Genomic DNA, 24,363 nt, shown 5'->3' on the forward strand with positions numbered 1-24,363 from the left:
AAACTCAACGATATAAGTAAGGAGTCCTTTTATGTCGTGGCAAATTCGATAGGTTTACCTAATAAGTTCTTAGACGTACCTATCAACCAAGAATAGTTTCTAGACTATTAGCAAAAGGCTTTTGCTTACCTAAGATGTTCTAGGATTAAGTCGACAAACTGTGCTTAGTTCTTCAATGATTTTAGGATCTTGGAATCATTTTATTCACACCTGCCGGAACACATAATTTGAATAAAATGCTTAATAAACATTGAATTATGCATGTATGCTAGAATTTAAGTTTATTAAGAGAAACTGTGAATGGTTATTTATTTGTTTATTCTTTTCAATTGTAGTTTTAATATGGCAAACAACAATCAAAACATCATCATGGGTTCTGAGCTTATGGTCAAGCTGAACCTGACAAATTTTCTTGAATGGGAAGCTAAGCTAGTTGAAATAGTCAAACTCAATGGACTTGAGTATGTACTGTCACATCCCATGCCAAGCTACTATGCCAGAGACATGACCCCTGAGAGATTTTACGCCTGGGATGCGGATCTCAAAAAGGTTATGAGTCTCATGCTGAACAATATCCCTGATGATTGGGCTAGAAGGTTTGTAGCCTATGAACCTTTTACGCTCATCAAGAATCTGAGGGATATCTGTCGTGGAAGTACGGAGGACAGGGACCTGAACGTCCATGAGTTGATTGAATCAATGTCTGGTCTAAAGGTTAGTTCTCCCAACAGGTGTTATAGGATGGAGGTCCAAGAAACACATGTTCAGCTCCTTCGCACTAAACAAAGGGTAGGCGTCCCACTGAGGTTCCATGTGGATCTTATGTGTTCATATTTTGATCGCCTAAGTCTACTAGGAACACCAATAAGCGAAAGGATGGCAGTCTCTGTCTTGCTCAATTCACTACACAGTGGGTTTGGTCGCTTCAAGCAACTATACCTAAGTGAACCAAGAGAAGAAACAGTTGCAGAATTTATTCACCTTGTCAGAAAGGCTGAAATAGTACTGGACTGTGAAGCCAAAGATTTACTCAAGGCTAGAAAGAGACCATTCAAGAAAGGTGGAAAGTCCAAGGGCAATGCTAAATCAAAGCAGGACAAGTCCACATCAAGCTGTCTTTATTGTGATGGAATAGGCCATTACAAAAGAGAATGTCCAAAGCTAAAGGAAGATCAGAAGAACGGAACAGTCGTTCCATCTTCAGGTATTTTCGTTATAGACTGTATACTTGCTAATTCAACTTCTTGGGTATTAGATACAGGTTGTGGCTCACACTTATGTTCCAATCCACAGGGACTAAGAAGAAGTAGAAAGTTAAGCAAGGGTGAAGTCGACCTACGAGTGGGAAATGGAGCACGGATTGCTGCATTAGCTGTAGGAACTTACTATTTGTCGTTGCCCTCCGGGCTAGTTTTGGAACTGGAAGAATGTTTCCATGTTCCAAGTCTTACTAAAAACATCATTTCAGTTTCTTGCTTAGATGCTAAGGGATTTTCCTTTATAATAAAAGACAATAGTTGTTCGTTTTATTTTAAAGAGATGTTTTATGGATCTGCTAGATTAGTCAATGGACTTTATTTATTAGATCACGACAAACAAGTATATAACATAAATACCAAAAAGGCCAAAAAGGATGATTCAGATCTCACCTATCTGTGGCATTGTCGATTAGGCCATATAAACTTGAAACGCTTAGAAAGACTTCAAAGGGAAGGAATTCTAGAACCATTTGACTTAGAGGATTATGGTAAATGCGAATCATGTTTACTTGGCAAAATGACGAAGCAACCTTTCTCTAAAGTTGGAGAAAGAGCAAATGAACTATTGGGTTTAATCCATACAGATGTATGTGGACCAATGAGTACAAATGCTAGAGGTGGTTTCAGCTACTTTATCACTTTCACTGATGACTTCAGTAGGTATGGTTATGTCTACCTAATGAAGCATAAGTCTGAATCCTTTGACAAATTCAAGGAATTTCAGAGTGAAGTAGAGAATCAATTAGGCAAGAAGATTAAGGCACTGCGGTCTGATAGAGGCGGTGGATATCTGAGCTATGAATTTGATGACCATCTGAAAGAATGTGGAATTCTATCAGAATTGACTCCTCCTGGAACACCACAATGGAACGGTGTGTCAGAACGGAGGAACAGAACCTTGCTAGACATGGTCAGGTCAATGATGGGTCAGGCCGAACTTCCATTAGAATTTTGGGGACATGCACTAAATACAGCTGCACTCACTATAAATAGAGCTCCGTCTAAAGCTGTCGAAAAGACTCCATACGAATTATGGTTTGGAAAGCCTCCAAATGTGTCTTTTCTTAAGATTTGGGGATTTGAAGTATACGTCAAACGATTAATTTCAGACAAACTTCATCCAAAATCTGACAAATGTATCCTTGTGGGCTATCCAAAGGAAACAAAGGGGTATTACTTCTACAATACATCTGAGAACAAAGTGTTTGTTGCTCGAGATGGTGTCTTTTTGGAGAAGGATCACATTTCCAAAATGACAAGTGGGAGAAAAGTAGACCTCGAAGAAATTCGAGTCGAACAACAAACTCTAGAGAATGCTCAAGATGACATTCAGGATGAAACTCAGAGATCTTTAGAAGAATCTGGTGAGAATCATGGTCAATCTAGAAATGTTACCCCGCGTAGATCGCAAAGATATAGATCTCAACCGGAAAGGTACTTAGGTATTTTGACGAACGAGAGCTATGACGTTCTATTACTTGAAATGATGAACCTGCGACTTACAAGCAAGCTATGACGAGCCCTAGCTCCAAGCAATGGCAAGAAGCCATGCAATCTGAATTAGACTCCATGTCTGAAAACCAAGTATGGGATTTGGTCGATTTGCCAGATGGCTACCAAGCCATTGGAAGCAAATGGGTTTTCAAACTGAAAAAGGACAAGGATGGGAAACTTGAAGTTTTCAAAGCTAGATTGGTTGCAAAAGGTTACAGGCAAGTCCACGGTGTGGATTACGATGAAACCTTTTCACCAGTTGCAATGCTAAAGTCTATTCGAATAATGTTAGCAATCGCTGCATATTACGATTACGAAATATGGCAGATGGATGTCAAAACTGCTTTCTTAAACGGCGTTTTAACAGAAACTGTGTTTATGACACAGCCTGAAGGTTTTGAGGATCCAAAGAATGCTAAAAAGGTATGCAAGCTAAAGAAGTCAATCTACGGATTGAAGCAGGCATCCAGGAGCTGGAATATACGTTTTGATGAAGCAGTCAGTGACTTTGGTTTCATCAAGAACGCGGACGAATCTTGTGTATACAAGAAGGTCAGTGGGAGCAAAATTGCTTTCCTAGTATTATATGTCGACGACATATTGCTTATCGGAAATGACATTCCTATGTTGAACTCTGTCAAGATTTGGCTTGGGAAATGTTTTTCGATGAAGGATCTAGGAGAAGCACAGTACATATTGGGCATCAAGATTTACAGAGATAGATCTAAAAAGATGATTGGACTTAGTCAAAGCACTTATATCAATAAGGTGCTTGATAGGTTCAAGATGGCGGACTCCAAGCGAGGCTACCTACCCATGTCTCATGGAATGACTCTAAGCAAGACTCAGTGCCCAAAAACACTTGATGAGCGTAGACGAATGAATGGGATTCCATATGCATCATTGATTGGTTCAATAATGTATGCTATGATATGTACACGCCCGGATGTTGCGTACGCACTCAGTGCTACGAGCAGATACCAGTCAGACCCAGGAGAGGCGCATTGGACTGCTGCCAAGAACATTCTGAAGTACCTGAAAAGGCACAAAGATGACTTCCTGGTCTATGGTGGAGATGATGAATTAATTGTTAAAGGCTATACGGACGCAAGTTTCCAAACCGACAAAGATGATTTCAGATCACAGTCTGGGTTTGTCTTCTGCCTCAACGGAGGAGCAGTAAGCTGGAAAAGTGCTAAGCAAAGCACCATTGCGGATTCTACAACTGAAGCGGAGTACATTGCTGCACATGAAGCAGCAAAGGAAGCTATATGGCTAAGGAATTTCATAGGAGAACTTGGTGTAGTCCCCTCCATTAAAGGACCAATAGCCCTGTATTGTGATAATAATGGAGCTATTGCACAGGCAAAAGAGCCTAGACACCACCAGAGAGTCAAGCATGTACTTCGTAGATTTCACCTTCTACGAGAGTTCGTTGAAAGAAAAGAAGTCGAGATAAGCAAAATTGGAACTGATGACAACATATCAGATCCATTAACTAAACCTCTGCCGCAGGCGAAGCACAACTCGCACACTGCAGCTATGGGAATCAAGCATATTGGAGAATGGCTTTGATGTCTCTGTTTAATGTTTTAAAGTTTTAGAGTTTAAATCTTTGTAAAACATTATTGGTTAATCATTCACAATAAATGAAAAGAATTCATTTTTCCATTTAATTTGTGGTTTATTAAATGATGAGTCCCTTCAATTTGACGATATATTCAAGATAGACTGTCAGGACCAGTCCTGTGACTAAGAAATGTCTATCAAGTGAACTTGAATGTCAAAGGTTGAAAATGGTCCCTAATCGGAGTTTTCTATAAAATTGGACGCATAGAAAACGTTAGACGATTAGAATGCAAGATGACTAGTAGTTCTGTTTCTTGAACTATGTGGACATGGCAATGTCATAATCATTTGCATAGATACTTACTTTGGGAAGACTAGTATCGGACGAGACCTATGAAACTTTACTGTAAGAGATGAAAGTCTGTCATAAGTAAATTTCATTAAATTATTAGACACTAAATCCTCAATACCTGAGTGATTTGAAGATTACTTGTTTGAGAACTGGTTGCTTTGACGTTGACCAACCGTCGCACCGTAAAAGGAGGCTATAAAGGCAACGCTCAGGTAATCACCTATCAAACGAAGTCTAATCTCAAGATCGCAAGATTGGGATTGTCCTCCCATAAATCGGGATGAGATGCTTAAAAGTTGTACAAGGCCACTCGGAGAGCTAGAAACTGTGAAATGCATGGCCGTGCTCGGATGAATCATAGGCTATGATTATCTGTTTATTTGATCAGTTGAACTCTGAAACCGAGGAACACCTCTGGACATAATAAGGATGACAACTCTTACCTTATGTTCAAGAGCAAGCATCGAGCGACAAAGGAATTAGGAAATGCACACTTGTCCCTAAGGACAAGTGGGAGACTGAAGGAAATAATGCCCTTGGTCCAAGTATGCATTCTATGATAAGTCTAATAAATGCGGTTCAGTATTAATTAACAAGTTAATAATTCAGTGAGATCAAGTGAGCTGAATGCCTAGCTAGAGGCCGCTTCAGTTCAAGTGGAATTAATGATATTAATCCACAGCTTACTCTTGACTGAACCCGTAGGGTCACACAAATAGTACGTAAACGGATCAAGTATTTAATAGCATTAAATACTCCATCTATGAATATTCGGAACCGACGGATCTTGGTTTCAGTGGGAGCTAAGATCGTCACAGGCAAGGAATGAATACTCCGGAAACGATGATATTGCCGGAAACGGAAATATGGATCGTATCGGAAATATAAATATTATCCAAGTCGTAGATGTTGCCGGAAACGGAAACATGGTACGTGTCGGAAAATATTATCGGAAATGGAAATATTGCCAGAATCGGAAATATTGCCGGAAACGGAAATATTGTCAGAATCGGAAATATTACCGGAATCGGAAAATAATTCCGGAAACGGAAATATTAAATATTTGTTCGAAACGGAAATTAATTCCGGAATCGGAAATATTAAATATTGTTCGTATCGGAAATAAATTCCGGAATCGGAAAATTTAATCGGAAGCGCATCGTACGAATAAGCATCGGACGAGGCCTGCCGGACGAGGCCCAGCACGAAGCCAGGCCATCGCCCAGCAAGCCAAGCGCGCCGCACAAACAGCAACGCCAGGCCCAGCGCAAGGCCAGGCCCAGCAGGCTGCGCGCAGCGCGCAGCGCGCACAGCGCGCACAGCACGCGCAGCGCGCAGCGCGCACGGGCGCTGAGTGGGCTGCTGCTCGCGCGCACGCATGGGGCCCATCGTGGCTGCCGTGCGTGTGTGTGCAAGTGTTTGTGTTCGTGCACGTTTCCTAAAACATGCAGAGTTCGGTTAATGATTAAATTCCTAATTCTATTTGATAAATTAATTAAATTAGAGTTCTTATAGGATTCTAGGTTTGATTAATTTGTATCTGAATAGGATTTCGATTCCCTTTCCATACCGCTATAAATATGAGGCTAGGGCTCACAATTTATAACACAAGTTTCAAAGTATTCAAAGTGAGTTTTTGAGAGAAAAATTCAGTCACACATTTGCCTATAAAGCGCCGAAAATAATAGTACCTTAAGGGCGATTCTAGTTGGTCAATCTTAAGGCGGATCCGGACGTGCTGTGGACTATCTACGGAGGGACGACACTTGGAGTCCTAAAGACTTGTTCTTGTTCGGTTCGGGCGCAGCTAGGGAAGGCACGCAACAAAGAGTATGCATCTAATCTATGCTAAATGATTATGTGTAAATAATATGTTTTCCTGGGTTTATGGTTTTTCCGCATGATTTATGAATTGTCATATGTATCATAACCTAACACTGCGTACCATTAATTTGAATGTAATTGGTCTAAAGTACCAAAGTTGTTTTTCAATTCAAATATGGTCTGCGTACCATCAAATAGTTGTAATTAGTTTTAATTATAGCTTATCCTATTTGAAGAAAATGGTGCCTCCCACGGAGATTTTCAAGACTGACTTTGAAGTTAAAGCTTCAAGATGAAGTCGGGCCATACTAGATCACATTTATCTTATGCATGTTTTAAGTTATTTATTGCTTTTAAATATGTCTTAATTATGCATGAGATTGTGGCTTGATTATGTTGCATGATTAAGGATTTTAGTTCACTTAAAATCTAACCAACATAGTAAGAGCCTTAAGTTCCAAACTTAAAAAAATTGAGTTAAAAGGTGCCATGCCAAAATATACACTTGCTTGGATATCCTTTACATCAATCTAGTAATAGTTTTCGCTCAGCGAGGTGTTACTTATTGGTCCTAAAGGGGCAAGGTACACAAATAATTGTGAGTACATGTTAGTTTTGGTGAAACTCAACGATATAAGTAAGGAGTCCTTTTATGTCGTGGCAAAATCGATAGGTTTACCTAATAAGTTCTTAGACGTACCTATCAACCAAGAATAGTTTCTAGACTATTAGCAAAAGGCTTTTGCTTACCTAAGATGTTTTAGGATTAAGTCGACAAACTGTGCTTAGTTCTTCAATGATTTTAGGATCTTGGAATCATTTTATTCACACCTGCCGGAACACATAATTCGAATAAAATGCTAATGACTTGTTTAAATTGCATGATTGCTTTTATTTTCAAGTTATTATTCATGATAAATGTTTAGACTTTGCATGCTTCAATGTATGTTTTAATTATTGTTTATAATTAAATATCTTGCACTGCAATAAATCCTTTTAGAAAGGTAACAGTAAATTTCCTCGATTGGTAGTGAATCCAAGAACGATTCACGGAAATGAGAGAAAGTGAGCAATTTAAAATGTACGTTTCTTATAGCGACTTTTATGGTTGTTTTCGAACATCAAAGTCGAATGGCAAACCAATTGGTGCTTGTGAATTCAAAATACACTGTAGTTTTGAGATCATAAAGCATTGAGTTTAATACGCTCAGCTTTACCAATGGTTAACAACCTAATATCTTTGTCCATTTAATTCTCGAATGAGTCTAGTCCCTAGACATTCGAATAGATCGATGCTTAGAGAACTTTAGAAGCTTCTGGTAAGATCATCTAGTTGAAACTTAATATTCAACATAAATTAAATGGTAAGAACCTTGTTGGGGTGACATTGGACATGTCTAACAAAGTATAAAAGTCAACACTAAAGAATTCAATTCTTAAGACTATAAGAAAGGGTACAAGAAATAGGAAAACGAGGAACAAATGAAAGGAATTTACGATTCCGTTTCTACCTATAAGTTCATGTTTAAAGAAAAGTGACCTAGCAATCAAACTTCCTTGGTATCATATACCGCTTGAGGTTCTTACTTCGGTAATAACTCAAACAATGGAAGCTAGGATACACTAATGACCTACAAGTGGGAAATGAAGCATGGCAATGCTACATTAGTTGTAGGGTCATCTAGTTTGTTTTAAGTCCTTTCAAAGGCTGGAACTTAATGGCTATTTTGTTCCATAATCAACATACCTAAATTTCTGTTTTCAAACACAGAAAGACTCACATTCAAGAAAAACAAAAAACAATGTTTGTTTGTTTATTTGAATGAAATGGTCAATTACAGGTTGAGTCAATATGCTTGATTAAAACAAACAACTCTTTAAAGAACTTTACTAGGTTCAAATCAACCCCTTGATTTGAGTTCCACTAATCTTTGGCATTATTGCTTAGACCATATCAACAAGTTAACATTCAAAAGCTCTATTTTGATGGACTTTTGAAAGTTGATTGATTTCTAGATCATTTTAAGACAACTAGTCTTACTTGTTGAAAGTAACAAAAGATATGAACTATTGTTAGAACGCCTAGACAATAGAGTTCAAAGCTAAAGAAAGATTTTATGACTTTATTATTTCACATGGATTTGAGTGAATATAGGTTTATTTACTCAAATGTGATATAAGTTGAATCTGTTTTGCTAGTTCAAAGATTCAGAAATATAAAATCCACTTCGCAAGAAATCATAAAGATCTAGGTTAGATCATGTTGATGATTACTTGAGACCAAATATGATCATCAATGATTGTGTGTTGTAATTTCACAATCTAGGTCCATAAGATATGGCATATCTTAGTTGGAATAATCGAAGTCAATTAGTACTTGATTCGATTTATGATGAATCATAAAGACTTTTCCTATAATTTCTAAAACAAAATGCTCAACTACCACCAAACTAAACCAAATTCGTCAAAGCTATTGAAAAGTAATTTCAGAATAACTTTTCATAAAATATATCTAGAGAGTTGCAAAACTCAGTGGGAGCTTAGTGTTTGTCATTCGACAAACTAAGGCTCAAGTATAGATATATGTTTCATTATGATTTATTCAAATGAAACACAAGGGTATTGTTTCTACCACGAATTTTTGAGAACATAATGTTTGTTTGCTCGAAATAATGTCCTTTTTGGAAATTCGTTTCCAAAATGACAAGTGGGAGAAAATAGACCTCGAAAGTCTTCGAGGCAAACAACAAACATAAACGGACATTCCGGAGGCTTTTCGAAGTGCTTCAAAAAATCCGAACTTATTCTTTAAGGACTTTAGAAGTGGCTTTAAAGAATAGACATCTCTTAGAAGACTTTACAAGTGCTTCAAGGAGAACAGAATATTCAAAGGACTTTCAAGTGGCTATTGATATTCTATTGTTTGATGTTCTATACCCTAGTAGGCATAGAGTTCAAGTCGCTGGAACTATGAGATTCTTCTATTAGATAGTGAAGAAACATGGAGTTCAGGTCACTGAAACTATGCAATTCTTCTATTAGATAGTAAAGAAACCTACAACTTGCAGTCAAACTAAAAGAAGTGACTTGTAAGAAAGCTATGACGAAACCCAGATTCCCTAAAATGGTTAGAGGCCATATATAGACTATATGTTTAATTGGTTAAAGGCCATAAAACATACTCAATGTTTTGATGACAAAATTGAAATTTTGTTGATTTGCAAGAATAGTTTCACACCTATTGGTTGCAAGTTTGTTTCAAGGATAAAAACCATCAAACATGAAATTGTGTTCACACACAAAGCTAGATTAGTTGCTAAAGGTTACAAGCAAATTCATGACGTGGATTGTGTTGAAACCTCATGAATAATCGTAATGCTCAAGTCTATATTCAAGCAATGATTGCATATTGGTACATATAGCAATTGGATGACAAAACGTATTCCTCAAATGTTGGAATAAACTATGTACATGGTATGTCATAGGATTTGTGGATCCAAATAAATGCTTGAAAAGAAAAGCTAGTTTATAAAATCTAAGTACAGATTTAAGCAAGCATTTGGGAATTGGAACTGTATTTTAGTGAAGCTAATAAGCATTTTAGTTTCATAAAATAAACATGATTCTTATAGATATATAAGAAGTTTAGTGGGAGTACTTAAAACTTAATTGGTCCTATGTGTATTACACACATATCTCTCTATTGTGAAATAACATTCAAATGCTAATGACTTAGATTTGAAATTATTCATCAATGATGGACCATGGCGAAACTTAGTACATACTGGGTATTAAGATCTATTTACAAAGATCTTATGATATTGTTTTGAATTAAGTAATGGCATTTACTAAATCAAACACGAAAGTCTCCATTGGAGATATTCGACCCATGTGAATAAATCTAAGTAAAGGATGTTTGAACTATGTATAAGCATTTACTAAATTAAACATCAAAGGATCTAAATAAGATTCTTAACCTATATTATATGTCAAAGAATTTAGCTGAATTTAGTATCTACTGAAACTAGATAAGCTAAAGTTACATGAATAGAATTCAATTGGGAATTATTCTGCAAAAGAATTTATCATGTATGATATAATATGAGGATCGCCAAAAATGTATCGTATAACTTAAGCCATGACGAACATATACCAATCTCTATTGATCTAAGTAAAGATCAACTAGATTGAGATCAAGAATACTTATGGTACTTGAAAAGGTACATAGGAATAGTTCTTGATTCAAGGAAATAAAGATATGCTAAATATTGATGCTACACGCATAAACACTGGCAAAGGATCAAGCAAGACCCTTTGGAGTTAACCATTGACAAGGACGAGCTAAAGAGCATCGTGTTTCGAAATGGCAACATGGATTGGAGACCATGCGTTGTTGCGTGGGAAATTAAAATATTAATTTCTATGTTCTAAGATACAGCTGGAAAGTCTTCCACATATCTGTGAACTGCTTGGATAAGCAAATCCAAACAAAGCATCCCTAGCAACCTAAACAGTTGAAGTAAAAGTACTTATTGCCTAAGAAGCAATAAAACAGGGTTGTTTATGTTAAAGAGTTCTTCACTGAACTTGGGAAGATCACCTATCTGCTGGCTTGATGGTTCTTCATTGAAAAATGCGTAGAACCACTCTTGAAGCAAGAAAAAGGTCTGCTAACTTGATGGTTCTTCATTGAGAAATGCGTAGGACCCCCATTGTAGCGAGAAAGACTAGATCACAAAATAAACATACTCAAAAGATCTTATCATCTATCTCGAAGAACATTCGATGAAAAGGATATTAAGATTGGAAAAGCATGATAACTAAACCTATGCAACAAGTGAGAAGCAACACTCACATTGTAGCACTGGAAATCAAGCATAGCTTTGAATTCCATGAAATGTTTTAAAGATGGGTTAGAGGCCCATGGTTGTAAAACATTGGGGTTGAACATTTATCATATATGAAATGTATTTTCATATTCCATTTAATCTTGGTTTAGTATTAAATGATGAGTCCCTTCAAATTTGATGAAATATTCAAGATAGACTGTCAGGACCAGTCCTGTGACTAAGAAATGTCTATCAAGTGAACTTGAATGTCAAAGGTTGAAAATGGTCCATAGTCGGAGTTTTCTATAAAATTGGACGAATAGAAAACGCTAGACGACTAGAATGCAAGATGACTAGTAGTTCTGTTTCTTGAACTATGTGGACATGGCAATGTCATAATCATTTGCATAGATACTTACTTTGGGAAGACTAGTATCGGACAAGACCTATGAAACTTTACTGTAAGAGATGAAAATCTGTCATAAGTAAATTTCATTAAAATTATTAGACACTAAATCCTCAATACCTGAGTGATTTGAGATTACTTGTTTGAGAACTGGTTGCTTTGACGTTGACCAACCGTCGCACCGTAAAAGGAGACTATAAAGGCAACGCTCAGGTAATCACCTATCAAACGAAGTCTAATCTCAAGATCGCAAGATTGGGATTGTCCTCCTATAAATCGGGATGAGATGCTTAAAAGTTGTACAAGGCCACTCGGAGAGCTAGAAACTGTGAAATGTATGGCCGTGCTCGGATGAATCATAGGATATGATTATCTGTTTATTTGATCAGTTGAACTCTGAAACCGAGAAACACCTCTGGACATAATAAGGATGACAACTCTTACCTTATGTTCAAGAGCAAGCATCGAGCGACAAAGGAATTAGGAAATGCACACTTGTCCCTAAGGACAAGTGGGAGACTGAAGGAAATAATGCCCTTGGTCCAAGTATGCATTCAATGTTAAGTCTAATAAATGCGGTTCAGTATTAATTAACAAGTTAATAAATCAGTGAGATCAAGTGAGCTGAATGCCTAGCTAGAGGCCGCTTCAGTTCAAGTGGAATTAATGATATTAATCCACAACTTACTCTTGACTGAACCCGTAGGGTCACACAAATAGTACGTAAAAGGATCAAGTATTTAATGGCATTAAATACTCCATCTATGGATATTCGGAATCGACGGATCTTGGTTTCAGTGGGAGCTGAGATCGTCACAGGCAAGAAATGAATACTCCGGAAACGATGATATTGCCGGAAACGGAAATATGGATCGTATCGGAAATATAAATATTATCCAAGTCGTAGATGTTGCCGGAAACGGAAACATGGTACGTATCGGGAAATATTATCGGAAATAGAAATATTGCCGGAATCGGAAATATTGCCGGAAACGGAAATATTGTCTGAATCGGAAATATTATCGGAATCGGAAAATAATTCCGGAAACGGAAATATTAAATATTTGTTCGAAACGGAAATTGATTCCGGAATCGGAAATGTTAAATATTGTTCGTATCGGAAATGAATTCCGGAATCGGAAAATTAATCGGAAGCGCGTCGTACGAATTAGCATCGGACGAGCTTGCTAGACGAAGGCCCAGCACGACGCCAGGCCCACGTCCAGCAAGGGAAACGCGCGCCACAACACGCCAGCCCAAGGCTGCACCAGGCCCACCGCAAGGCAGGCCCAGCGCGCGCCCAAGGCTGCGGCAGTCGTGGGATGCGATGCTCGGGCTGTTCGCGCGCGCGCATGGCGCCCCTCGTGGGCTGCTGTGCGTGCGTGGGTGTTTGTGTTCACATACGAAACCTAAAACGTACAGGATTCGTTTAATGATTAAATTCCTAATTCTATTTGATAAATTAATTAAATAAGAGTTTTATTATGATTCTAATTTAATTAATTCGTATCCTAATAGGATTCCAATTCTCTTTCCATACCCCTATAAATATGTGGCCTGGGTTCACAATTTATAACGAGTTTTTCAAGTATTCAAAGTGAGTTTTTGAGAGAAAAATTCAGACACATTCCTTGCTCAAAAGTGCCGAAATTTTTAGTACCTTAAGGGCGATTCTAGTTGGTCAATCTTAAGGCGGATCCGGACGTGCTGTGGACTATCTACGTAGGGACGACACTTGGAGTCCTAAAGACTTGTTCTTGTTCGGTTCGAGCGCAGCTAGGGAAGGCACGCAACAAAGAGTATGCATCTAATCTATGCTATATGATTATGTGTAAATAATATGTATTGCTGGCTAATTGGTTTTTCCGCATGATTTATGAATTGTCATATGTATCATAACCTAACAAGCGAACCACAAGTGTACAATGGAATTCAAGACTAGTGCTCACACACTCGTCACTCATTTATGTGGCGGATAAAAAATGTACCCGTTCGCTCTCCTCCCAACATATATGTGTACAATGCCCTCCCAAACTCACAACACTCGTGTGTCTAGAAAAACATGCACTCAACCTAGTAGTCGACTCGGAATGTGTCATGTCATAACTTGCATTGATAAACAACTACTTTCACATTAATATGACTCTATGCACAAAGGTCGGAAGGTCTTCAAAGCTTGTAATGTTAGGCTTAGGTAGAAGTGCGGTAAATTTGGGTAAAACGTGAGCTTAAAGCCTTGGCTTTGGGGAGCATAAATCCTAGCAAAACCATGGTCAACCACAAATTATGACCACAACCACAACTTCCCACTCAACACATGATGAAATAACAAACAAACCACACTATATTTTCTTGCCTTTCTTTCACAATTAAAATCAATCACTCATAAAGATAAGAAATTACAATACTTGAGTGAAACAATGCTTTGAATTTTCTTGAGAATAACGATTTTTCCTTCTTATTTTTTTTTTCTTGCTCAATCTCATTTTTTTTTCTTTTGGAACCTTCACACGATTTCTTTCTATTCTCCTCATCTCATTCATTTTTCATTTCATTTTTTTCAACAACAATCATGATAAGAAGAACTTCCCTTTTCAATACTCAATATGCTCAAAATGTACCACACTACAACTCCCTCACCTCACTACTATTAGCTCCCCCAAGCTAGGCTTGGGACTAGTAACCAATGGGGAATTACGGGCTTGTAATGTGGTTAGTCACCGAATAAATGGCACAAGCACAACATGGGTAGAAAAAGAGGGAACAAACGTATCTAATTTCATCTGAAGGCTACCTAAATAGAAAAATGCCTTCGTCCTCCACAATGTGCATGTATATGAGTCATAAAACATTACTAATAGTTGCAAACCAATACTCAAAATCAATGGCACACCAGGAAGCTATCACACATCCTAACCAAGTCAACTAGTCAAGCACCAAGTCCACAAGTAGTTAGTCGGAGTTGACTCATGTTTAGGCATCAAAACAATCGAACATCAAATCATGGCTAACACATCTACATTGCCCATCATCAAACACCAAGAATCAAAACAATTTTCAATCAAAGGGGCACAGGGAAGCATGATTTTTCATTCATCGGAACGTATTTTTGTATTTTTTTTTAAAGCAATAAACTAATCTAGAAAGCATTAAACACACCAAAATAAAGAAATGCGAAAAGAAAAGAAAAACATACCTACAATGTACAAGTAATGTGAAACCCCCCCCAAACCAAATCAGACAATGTCCTCATTGGCTCAAGGGTATCGAACCAACTCGATCTCATCTCCATCATTGACGGCCATTGCCGCCATCATCATCATCATCACCATCATCTCGGCCACCATGCCCACTAGGACCCGCTCCCCACCCTCCGTACTGGGTGGGTGTGAAGGTGCCCATAGAACCCGGAGCTCCATATCCCTCCGCGGGATAGGTATACCAGGTAGGGTGCTCGTTATCTGGGGCAATATAGCCCTGCCTGGCATACTGATCATAAAATGGGAACATGGTCCTCAGGTGATCAGCTGCGAACTCCCGGAACCCGAGCTCAAGTCTGCTCAACCTCTCATCAATGGACCCCTGATCCTCATGAACTACCGGGCCACTCTGGGGCCTCCCCGTGTCTCGACGCCCCCTCCTGAAGTAGGTGCGAGGCTCTGGCTGGTACTGATGGGGCTCTGGCTGAGGGTCAGGCTGAGGCTGGGGGTCAGGCTGAGGCTCTTGCTCAAATCCAACAAATAGATAATGAGCCTGACCGGGTCTGAAACTAGTGCGGCCCTGAGGGTCAGGCAAGGTGAAAAGCCTGTTTCCCTCGAACATCCAGTACATGGCTCCCGGCCTAAATAACCCATGCTCCCCCTGTAGCCTACGGAGTCCAGCAAAATAAGCCAAATCAAGCAAGTTGCTACCCAGAACTGGAATCTGGTTAGCCTCAGTAGAGTTGGCCGTGGCCATGGCTATGTGGGTGATCAACCCACCAATGGTAATTTTGGTAGTATGTGTGGAGGTGGCTATGGAGTAAAATTGAGAGGCCATGTGATGTGCAAGGTTCATTTTGTAGCTCTCCTCTCCTTCGGAAACGTAGCCACCTAGGATCTCTAGCTCCGTACTCCTAATGTTCTGGGTCTCATCCCTACCAAATATTGTAAATCCTAGGAACCTGTAAAAGACAATGGGTACCGGGTGTTGTATCTTGGAAGCATGCAAATGTTGCATACTCCCGGGATTATCATTGCCCGTAAGCTTTCCCCACATGGTGCAGTTGTTATGGGTCTCCTTAGGTTTCCTACTATATGTGGTAGATAATCCAAAAATCCTACCAAAATCAGATAAGCTCATGGTGTAGGTTCTATTCATCACACGAAATTGAACCGATGACACGGTTCGATAGCCATCCCTACGCACATTAAAACTACTCAAGAATTCTAGAGTCAACCGTCTAAATGTGAGACGGAGCATACTATACATGCTACTCATACCAACACCAACAAAAACACGTTTTACATCACGCTCAATTCCCATTTCATGCAAGGATTTTTGACATATAAAGCGAGTAGGGATTACCTCCCTCAATTTGAGGTGCATGAATCGTGCTCGTTGTTCCTCCGTAATAAAGATGACATCCGGAAAATCCGTGTCGGGCTCGAATTGCGGTGGTGGAGGTGGTGGTGTCGGTTCCCGAGCTCGGCTTGTGGAAGCCTCATGTTGATTTCTTGGTACCCTCGTGCATTTTCTTTGTGGTCTATTTGCCATTGATGAAAAATCTGAATTTTTGAGTTTTTTTGAGCTTTTTGGGTGAATTTGGGGATTTTGTGGGGATGAGAGAAAACTTAAATCGGTTAGGTGTAGGTTGTAGAGGATGATGAGAGGATGATTTTGATGAAAGAATTGTTGAATTTGGTGGAGATTTGAGGGAGATATGGTGGTTTGAAGTTTTTGGAAGTTGGGGTTTAATGAAGGAAGTGAGAGAAATTTAGGTTGAAGATGAAGAGGAAGTGAAGAAAGAAAGGGTAGAATCGTTGGTTTATTGCTGAAACCGCGTCGCGCCCGATCGGGCGACGTTCCGCCCGATCGGGCGGAATGCGATCCTTTTCTTTACATCCGTGCGCGCCCGATCGGGCGCACCTCGCCCGATCCAGATCGGGCGATTTGCGAATGCTCATTTTTTTGACTTTTTCCTGCCCAGAATCATCCTTGACTTTTCCTCGAAAATTTCATCAACTGCCCGATCGGGCAAAATAATTTCGCCCGATCGGGCATTCCACTCGTCTTTTGCGCTCGATCGGGCAAACTAACGCCCGACTCGGGCGTTCCACTCGCCAAAGCGCCCGATCGGGCGAAATAATTTCGCCCGATCGAGCATTCCACTCGCCGGACTGCCCGATCGGGCATGCTGTGCCCGATCGGGCGGAAATAAACTGCAAGAAACTCATCCGTGCGCGCCCGATCGGGCTCACCTCGCCCGATACAGATCGGGCGGTTTGCAGCGTGCTTGGCCTTGTGCGTAATTTCCCTTTCTCGAACTTGGAGCTTTAGGCCTGCACATTATTAAACACCCAAACAGCGTAATGCCCTCTTCTCGCCTCACTAACACCAAAAACAATACTTAAACACACCTAGGTATGGAAATACTAACTAAACACACAAAAATAGAATGAAAAAAAAATCAAACTTATACTACTTAAAGCGATAAAATACGGGTTGCCTCCCGCAAAGCGCTGGTTTATTTCTAGGTCCCGCTCGACCTTGTTACCTTGAATATGCAGTTTATGAGGCGGAGGGATTGAGGTGATGGACCTCAACCACTCCTACAGTAGCCCCATCATGGTACAACTTCAGACGTTGCCCGTTGACCTTGAATCGTTCACCATTCTCATTCTCTACTTCAACAGACCCAAACTTGCTTACCATAGCCACAGTGAACGGCCCAGACCACCTAGACTTAAGTTTTCCAGGAAATAACTTAAGCCTAGAGTTAAAAAGTAGAACCTTGTCGCCCACCGCGAACTCTCTATGCAAAATGTGATTGTCGTGCCACTTCTTGGTCTTTTCCTTGTAAATCCGGGCACTATCATAGGCTTGTAGTCGGAATTCATCGAGCTCACCTAATTGAAGTAACCGCTTCTCACCGGCTAGCTTTGCATCCATGTTGAGCTGTTTGATTGCCCAATAAGCCTTGTACTCCATTTCAACTGGTAAGTGACACGCCTTGCCATACACCAACCGATACGGGGAGGTACCAATAGGTGTCTTAAAGGCGGTTCTGTATGCCCATAGAGTATCATCTAGCTTATCGCTCCAATCCTTCCTAGACTTTGCCACCACTTTCTCAAGGATAGATTTGATCTCTCGGTTGGAGACCTCAACTTGACCACTCGTCTGAGGGTGGTAGGCTAGTCCAGTGCGGTGATAAACTCCATACTTGTGCAGGAGCGCATTCAGATGCTTCTCATGGAAGTGTGACCCTCCATCACTGATCAAAGCGCGCGGAACTCCAAATCTAGGAAAAATGATCTTCTTGAACAGGGAGATGACTGTCTTAGCATCGTTAGTAGGTGAGGCAACGGCTTCCACCCACTTTGACACATAATCTACAGAAACAAGGATATACAAGTTACCCTTGGACGATGGGAATGGTCCCATATAATCAATTCCCCACACATCGAAAATCTCAACCTCAAGGATCCCGTTCTGTGGCATCTCATACCTCCTCGAAATAGTGCCGGCCCTCTGGCACGCATCACAAGCCATAATAAAAGCCTGTGCATCCTTGAACATAGTAGGCCAGTAAAAACCACATTGTGACAGCTTAGCGTTTGTTTTAGACGGTCCATGGTGACCACCATAAGGTGAAGAATGACACCTACTGATAACACCTTGAACTTCCCATTCTGGAATACAACGCTTGTATAACCCTTCAGCAGTCTCACGAAACAAATAAGGGTCGTCCCAAAAGTAGAACCGGACATCATGTAGGAATTTCTTCTTCTGTTGATATGAAAGATCAGCCGGAAGAATTCTACCTACAATGTAGTTAGCAAAATCTGCGAACCATGGTGACTGACTGGCAAGTGCAAGTAAATGATCATCCGGAAATGAATCATCAATCGGTGTAGATCCCTTACTATCGTCATACCTCAATCTACGCAAGTGATCTGCAACCACATTCTCAGCCCCTTTCTTGTCGCGGATCTCTAGATCGAACTCCTGTAGCAGTAGTATGTTAGGTTATGATACATATGACAATTCATAAATCATGCGTAAACAACCATTAAACCAGGAATACATATTATTTACACATAATCATTTAGCATAGTTTAGATGCATACTCTTTGTTGCGTGCCTTCCCTAGCTGCGCCCGAACCGAACAAGAACAAGTCTTTAGGACTCCAAGTGTCGTCCCTCCGTAGATAGTCCACAGCACGTCCGGATCCGCCTTAAGATTGACCAACTAGAATCGCCCTTAAGGTACTATTATTTTCGGCACTTTTAGGCAATTGTGTGACTGAATTTTTCTCTCAAAAACTCACTTTGAATACTTAAAAACTCGTTATAAATTGTGAACCCAGGCCACATATTTATAGGGGTATGGAAAGAGAATTGGAATCCTATTAGGATATGAATTAATTAAATTAGAATCATAATAAAACTCTTATTTAATTAATTTATCAAATAGAATTAGGAATTTAATCATTAAACGAATCCTGTACGTTTTAGGTTTCGTATGTGAACACAAACACCCACGCACACACAGCAGCCCACGAGGGGCGCCATGCGCGCGCGCGCACAGCCCGAGCATCGCAGCCCACGACTGCCGCAGCCTTGGGCGCGCGCTGGGCCTGCCTTGCGGTGGGCCTGGCGCAGCCTTGCGCTGGCGTGTTGTGGCGCGCGTTTCCCTTGCTGGACGTGGGCCTGGCTTCGTGCTGGGCCTTCGTCTAGCAAGCTCGTCCGATGCTAATTCGTACGACGCGCTTCCGATTAATTTTCCGATTCCGGAATTAATTTCCGTTTCGAACAAATATTTAATATTTCCGTTTCCGGAATTATTTTCCGATTCCGATAATATTTCCGATTCAGACAATATTTCCGTTTCCGGCAATATTTCCGATTCCGACAATATTTCCATTTCCGATAATATTTTCCGATACGTACCATGTTTCCGTTTCCGGTAACATCTACGACTTGGATAATATTTATATTTCCGATACGATCCATATTTCCGTTTCCGGCAATATCATCGTTTCCGGAGTAATCATTTCTTGCTTGTGACGATCTCAGCTCCCACTGAAACCAAGATCCGTCGATTCCGAATATCCATAGATGGAGTATTTAATGCCATTAAATACTTGATCCGTTTATGTACTATTTGTGTGACCCTACGGGTTCAGTCAAGAGTAAGCTGTGGATTAATATCATTAATTCCACTTGAACTGAAGCGGCCTCTAGCTAGGCATTCAGCTCACTTGATCTCACTGAATTATTAACTTGTTAATTAATACTGAACCGCATATATTAGACTTAACATTGAATACATACTTGGACCAAGGGCATTATTTCCTTCAGTCTCCCACTTGTCCTTAGGGACAAGTGTGCATTTCCTAATTCCTTTGTCGCTCGATGCTTGCTCTTGCACATAAGGTAAGAGTTGTCATCCTTATTATGTCCAGAGGTGTTTCTCGGTTTCAGAGTTCAACTGATCAAATAAACAGATAATCATAGCCTATGATTCATCCGAGCACGGCCATGCATTTCACAGTTTCTAGCTCTCCGAGTGGCCTTGTACAACTTTTAAGCATCTCATCCTGATTTATGGGAGGACAATCCCAATCTTGCGATCTTGAGATTAGACTTCGTTTGATAGGTGATTACCTGAGCGTTGCCTTTATAGCCTCCTTTTACGGTGCGACGGTTGGTCAACGTCAAAGTAACCAGTTCTCAAACAAGTAATCTCAAATCACTCAGGTATTGAGGATTTAGTGTCTAATAATTTTAATGAAATTTACTTATGACAGATTTTCATCTCATAAAGTAAAGTTTCATAGGTCTTGTCCGATACTAGTCTTCCCAAAGTTAGTATCTATGCAAATGATTATGACATTGCCATGTCCACATAGTTCAAGAAACAGAACTACTAGTCATCTTGCATTCTAGTCGTCTAACGTTTTCTATGCGTCCAATTTTATAGAAAACTCCGACTAGGGACCATCTTCAACCTTTGAAATTCAAGTTCACTTGATAGACATTTCTTAGTCACAGGACTGGTCCTGACAGTCTATCTTGAATATATCGTCAAATTGAAGGGACTCGTCATTTAATAAACCACAAATTAAATGGAAAAATGAATTCTTTTCATTTATTGTGAATGATTAACCAATAATGTTTTACAAAGATTTAAACTCTAAAACTTTAAAACATTAAACATAGACATCAAAGCCATTCTCCAATATGCTTGATTCCCATAGCTGCAGTGTGCGAGTTGTGCTTCGCCTGCGGCAGAGGTTTAGTCAATGGATCTGATATGTTGTCATCAGTTCCAATTTTGCTTATCTCGACTTCTTTTCTTTCAACGAACTCTCGTAGAAGGTGAAATCTACGAAGTACATGCTTGACTCTCTGGTGGTGTCTAGGCTCCTTTGCCTGTGCAATAGCTCCGTTATTATCACAATACAGGGCTATTGGTCCTTTAATGGAGGGGACTACACCAAGTTCACCTATGAACTTCCTTAGCCATATAGCTTCCTTTGCTGCTTCATGTGCAGCAATGTACTCCGCTTCAGTTGTAGAATCCGCAATGGTGCTTTGCTTAGCACTTTTCCAGCTTACTGCACCCCCGTTGAGGCAGAAGACAAACCCAGACTGTGATCTGAAATCATCTTTGTCGGTTTGGAAACTTGCGTCCGTATAGCCTTTAACAATTAATTCATCATCTCCACCATAGACCAGGAAGTCATCTTTGTGCCTTTTCAGGTACTTCAGAATATTCTTGGCAGCAGTCCAATGTGCCTCTCCTGGGTCTGACTAGTATCTGCTCGTAGCACTGAGTGCGTACGCAACATCCGGGCGTGTACATATCATAGCATACATTATTGAACCAATCAATGATGCATATGGAATCCCATTCATTCGTCTACGCTCATCAAGTGTTTTTGGGCACTGAGTCTTGCTTAGAGTTATTCCATGAGACATGGGTAGGTAGCCTCGCTTGGAGTCTGCCATTTTGAACCTATCAAGCACCTTATTGATATAAGTGCTTTACTAAGTCCAATCATCTTTTTAGATCTATCTCTGTAAATCTTGATGCCCAATATGTACTATGCTTCTCCTAGATCTTTCATCGAAAAATATTTCCCAAGCCAAATCTTGACAGAGTTCAACATAGGAATGTCATTTCCGATAAGTAATATGTCGTCGACATATAATACTAGGAAAGCAATTTTGCTCCCACTGACCTTCTTGTATACACAAGATTCGTCTGCGTTCTTGATGAAACCAAAGTCACTGACTGCTTCATCAAAACGTATATTCCAGCTCCTGGATGCCTGCTTCAATCCGTAGATTGACTTCTTTAGCTTGCATACCTTTTTAGCATTCTTTGGATCCTCAAAACCTTCAGGCTGTGTCATAAACACAGTTTCTGTTAAAACGCCGTTTAAGAAAGCAGTTTTGACATCCATCTGCCATATTTCGTAATCGTAATATGCAGCGATTGCTAACATTATCCGAATAGACTTTAGCATTGCAACTGGTGAAAAGGTTTCATCGTAATCCACACCGTGGACTTGCCTGTAACCTTTTGCAACCAATCTAGCTTTGAAAACTTCAAGTTTCCCATCCTTGTCCTTTTTCAGTTTGAAAACCCATTTGCTTCCAATGGCTTGGTAGCCATCTGGCAAATCGACCAAATCCCATACTTGATTTTCAGACATGGAGTCTAATTCAGATTGCATGGCTTCTTGCCATTGCTTGGAGCTAGGGCTCGTCATAGCTTGTTTGTAAGTCGCAGGTTCATCACTTTCAAGTAATAGAACGTCATAGCTCTCGTTCGTCAAAATACCTAAGTACCTTTCCGGTTGAGATCTATATCTTTGCGATCTACGCGGGGTAACATTTCTAGATTGACCATGATTCTCACCAGATTCTTCTAAAGATCTCTGAGTTTCATCCTGAATGTCATCTTGAGCATTCTCTAGAGTTTGTTGTTCGACTCGAATTTCTTCGAGGTCTACTTTTCTCCCACTTGTCATTTTGGAAATGTGATCTTTCTCCAAAAAGACACCATCTCGAGCAACAAACACCTTGTTCTCAGATGTATTGTAGAAGTAGTACCCCTTTGTTTCCTTTGGATAGCCCACAAGGATACATTTGTCAGATTTTGGATGAAGTTTGTCTGAAATTAATCGTTTGACGTATACTTCACATCCCCAAATCTTAAGAAAAGACACATTTGGAGGCTTTCCAAACCATAACTCATATGGAGTCTTTTCGATAGCTTTAGACGGAGCTCTATTTATAGTGAGTGCAGCTGTATTTAGTGCATGTCCCCAAAATTCTAATGGAAGTTCGGCCTGACCCATCATTGACCTGACCATGTCTTTTACATGCGGAATTGACACAAAAATCACTCGATTTGGATGAGTAACGAAGAAACTGCCGAAAAACTGCGTACGTATAATTAAATAAACGCAATTTGCAATTAATTAACAATTACGAAAATTAATCACCCCTTTTAATTCTTGCAAATTTGTAATATTTAACCATGTTCATGCAATTTAGATTATGAAAATAATAAGGGGCTCTGATACCACTGTTAGGTTATGATACATATGACAATTCATAAATCATGCGGAAACAACCATTAAGCCAGGAATACATATTATTTACACATAATCATTTAGCATAGTTTAGATGCATACTCTTTGTTGCGTGCCTTCCCTAGCTGCGTCCGAACCGAACAAGAACAAGTCTTTAGGACTCCAAGTGTCGTCCCTCCGTAGATAGTCCACAGCACGTCCGGATCCGCCTTAAGATTGACCAACTAGAATCGCCCTTAAGGTACTATTATTTTCGGCACTTTTAGGCAATTGTGTGACTGAATTTTTCTCTCAAAAACTCACTTTGAATACTTAAAAACTCGTTATAAATTGTGAACCCAGGCCTCATATTTATAGGGGTATGGAAAGAGAATTGGAATCCTATTAGGATATGAATTAATTAAATTAGAATCATAATAAAACTCTTATTTAATTAATTTATCAAATAGAATTAGGAATTTAATCATTAAACGAATCCTGTACGTTTTAGGTTTCGTATGTGAACACAAACACCCACGCACGCACAGCAGCCCACGAGGGGCGCCATGCGCGCGCGCGCACAGCCCGAGCATCGCAGCCCACGACTGCCGCAACCTTGGGCGCGCGCTGGGCCTGCCTTGCGGTGGGCCTGGCGCAGCCTTGGGCTGGCGTGTTGTGGCGCGCGTTTCCCTTGCTGGACGTGGGCCTGGCTTCGTGCTGGGCCTTCGTCTAGCAAGCTCGTCCGATGCTAATTCGTACGACGCGCTTCCGATTAATTTTCCGATTCCGGAATTAATTTCCGTTTCGAACAAATATTTAATATTTCCGTTTCCGGAAT

The sequence above is a fragment of the Spinacia oleracea genome, chromosome 4, assembly GCF_020520425.1.
Source record: "Spinacia oleracea cultivar Varoflay chromosome 4, BTI_SOV_V1, whole genome shotgun sequence".
Lineage (NCBI taxonomy): Eukaryota > Viridiplantae > Streptophyta > Magnoliopsida > Caryophyllales > Amaranthaceae > Spinacia > Spinacia oleracea.